Genomic DNA, 3,922 nt, shown 5'->3' on the forward strand with positions numbered 1-3,922 from the left:
GTATTAACCTCGCTCATATTTTACAAGCACGGTTTACTACCCAAGTCCAAAATAAACAGGTGTGTGCGCCAAATTGGGCGTCATTTCTACCCAGGCTAATGTCTTGTCTGCTTATATATAAATATATACTGTAGAGAGAGGGAGAGAGAGAGAGAGAGAGAGAGATGAGAGGAAGCTGCTTCCGTCTGTATGCATTGTCTGAACTAAACTAAACTGCTCAACTTCAATTGTATTTATTTGAGCCACATACACAATATTTGCCATTTAGTTTGACATTTGATTTGCTTTCACTTTCCTTACACTGAAGGCTTCACAGTTCTTTTCTGTCAGTGCAAAAGAGACAACATGCTTTGGCAAACACTGCAGCAGCAGCAGCAGCAGCAGTAGCAGCCTGCACTGGCACATTACTTGGACAATACAGTTGCACATGGATGGAGACAGTCAGGTAGTCCTCAGACTGGGGTCCTGATGATCCCCACTTTGCTTTGTGGTCTATGATGTCACACAGGGCCCTGCCTTTGAATAGCCATGTGTTCCTCACCACTAATATCAAACAGATGATGAGAAACCTCCAAATGATGGTCTTTCACTAAGACAAGCAGTCAAAACAAAGTTAAAGGAACACAGAGAAACACCACTCCAAGTGATCATATGAAAAAAAGAGAAAAGGACTATACGTCTTTAATTGCTGCAGGCTGTGTTGCGGCCAGTGTTTAACTGCATTGTATGTGCTTCTGCTTTGTGGAGAAACATTCTAAACCAGCTTTTTTCCAAGCGAAAACACGGACTGCTTGTCCACAAGTGTAGCGTCGAGGGGTTGTCAGCACAGATGTAATTCCAAGATTTTGTATCACCTTAACCAAAGCCTTCACATCCTGGAATAACAAACAAACGACTGCCGCAGTGTAGTCTGTCATTCATGGTGACTGTGAAACATCCCTTGAGGAGAAGTCTGTAATTGGAGTGTAGTGTGCAGGAGACAACAATCCTTATCTTCTCACTTGGTATCAGGGTAGTCTCAATCGTCAGCTCAGATGACCTCTGACACTAAGATTTTTTAATTTCCCTTCATTTGGGCATTTTCGTTTTAGCCACCCTTGATCTGCCTTCTTGCAGACATGTCTTATCTTTGACTAACGTTGTCTGGCTTTGCCAAAGTTACAAATTACAAGAAGAGGCAGAAGGTTGGAGCTAATTCTAAGGAATCTGAGGGGCCTTTTGTCACCAAACAAGTCAGGGAAGAAAATATAGGGAAAAAAATAAATGTGTTTGCTATGCATTTTGTAGTGTAAACGTTAGGTATAATGGGACCTCTATTCCATCATCAAGATAACCAATATTGGTAAATCTTGTTGTCAGCCAGGTAAGATTAACCTATCCTGTGCTTCTTTATGGGATCAAGTTATTTAAACTGTAAGATCTTTCAATGACCAACAGTTGTGAGCTCAGTGTTCAGTGTTTTTCTTCCCTTTCCCTTTCAATCTGCATAAATGAAAACCTCTTCTGTGACTCATACATGTCCACTTAGGAAGTTAATCCTGGTTTCCTTAAAAACTCCGATATATTTCCCAGTGAGCTCTGCTTTAGAAGAAGGCACACACAAGGAGACTCTGTTTTTCTATCTCATATTTTTAATGACAAAATGTTTGTCAGAAACAAATGGATTTATTTTTCTCAGTCCAGGGCATAGTATGGGGCGCTTATGAGGTTCCGGTCCCCATGGGCTTCAGACAACTAACAAAACACATCTTACTTCTGCTCTGCTGCCCGCCTACAATGCTTTTCACATGCAAGAGGACAAGTGAGAGTGTCCAGCAAACGAATGAAGAAGCATGACTCGCTTTCACAGAGCCACTTCCAGTGTCCAAAATAGTTACTTTATATTTAATGTAATCTGAAAGGTCGGATTACAAAATGACTGCCTCAAAAATATAAACTTTTCATCTCTGTGATCAGAAGCACTAACAATAAAAAATAGTGAAACATTGTAGGAGAGCACACCAGGGTGCATTATTGTGAAGGCCAGACGTATAGTAAAAATAATATATTATATTATATTATTATATTAAAACTCTTATCTTTTACTATGCTTTGCACACAGACCACAACTCAGTTGGACAGCTGCTCCTGTGTGGTGTATCACTCTTTCCCCACAGCAGTCCCAATTAGCTCCTCTTCTCAATAACCACTCTTTTCACTTGCAGTTTCCGGCTACACATGGATCTCCTTGTTTCATCAAGCCACCCCATCCCTCTCAGAAACACACTCACAAAAGAAGTACACTCTTGTATGTGTGTCTACAAACAAGAGGCACACTGAGCCACTTCCTATTCACAGTGGGTCATTTGCATGAAGCCCCCTCTTCCCATTTAGTGACGAACCAGCTCTGCCAACACAGAAAGCATAAGGGTTTGAGCCGGTTATCCTGCGTCCCCATTTTTCTTTCTCATGTTTTGAGTATTACACAGATAATTTCTGTTGTTTTAACAACAACAGAAATGAAACACAAATATTGAGGTAAAAAGTAATCATAAGTGTTGTTACAGGTGGGAATTCATTTGAGAAAAGGAAAACATCAATTTGTCCTTGGACCTACAAGCAATTCCTGTTTGATAAATAATCAGTTTTTGGCAAGTTACAGGAGATTTATTGTAGGGACAGACATTCATTTTCACTTTAATAGGAAAATAACAGGTTTCCATGATGCTTTTACTTCTTCCCCCATCTCTTTCTGTCTTTCTCTTTCTGATCACATCTTTGCTTGACACAGACACGGAGAAGTTCCTTTCCATGCTGGTAGAGATAATTGACTTCTGTTCCATGCATGCCACAATCAAGACAGAAAACCACAGCATATTATGAACATGTGCTGTGTAGAAAAATAACGTCAAAGTCAGCGCACTGCTTGATTTATTTATTTCTGATTTTTAACGATTTATGCTTCCTAATGCATTTGCCTGTTACTCTAAGCGTGGTTGGAATGTTTGATTAACAGACTACACAAGGTTTGGCTTCACCATCCTGGACACACACGCACACACACAATGACCACATTTATTGTGTGTGTGTGTGCTGTTCTTCGAGTGGAGAGAAATTATGAAAATTTCACATTGTTTCATAATACATTTCATCATTACATTAAAGACAAATCATATAATGTCTGTCATAGGAAGCGGTTATTTCAAATGCCTCCAGTTGAAGTTGTTTGAAAATATGAAGATAAGAATGAAACCTTACTTGATATGTCATGTCAATAAGTTACTTTTGAGTGAATATACAAAACACTTTACATGACAGCTGTGCTCGATCCTTCTGAGAAGCACCTCTACTAAAATAAGTTAAAAAAGGATGCACATACTACAAACTAAACAGCACTAATAATGCAAAGTGCAGCATTAGGTTCCGTCCGTCTTTAAATCTGTAAAATAATATTGGTTATTTTAAATGTGCAAGAGTCACACGTTAAGTAATTTAACTGGCCCATGCCGTCTGTAAACCTCACATGACCTCAACGATTGTTGTACGGTAGAGTAAAAATTGAACAGAAATATTATGTTCGACAAGAAAGAAAGAAAGAAAGAAAGAAAGAAAGAAAGAAGGAAGTGGTTACAACTTGTTTATGTACCTCTTTTTTATGCTTCACATGTTAAATAAATGATTTGTCATTTTGTGAAATGTGCTCTGATTCACCTTCTTGATATCACCCTGATGTGCGTTAAGTTTTAAGGAAATCAAGAAGTAGCTTTGATTTATTCCCACATAATGTTGTGACATTCTTAGATTGGTGGTGACTTGATGACTCTATTAAGGCATGTTGTTATGCAATGATTGTTACATCATGTAAATACATATTTTTCCACCCAGGTGATGCCAAATACAATGATGTTGTACCAATTCTCCACTGACAACAGCTTTACAGATA

This window comes from Solea solea, chromosome 12 (genome assembly GCF_958295425.1).
Source record: "Solea solea chromosome 12, fSolSol10.1, whole genome shotgun sequence".
NCBI lineage: Eukaryota > Metazoa > Chordata > Actinopteri > Pleuronectiformes > Soleidae > Solea > Solea solea.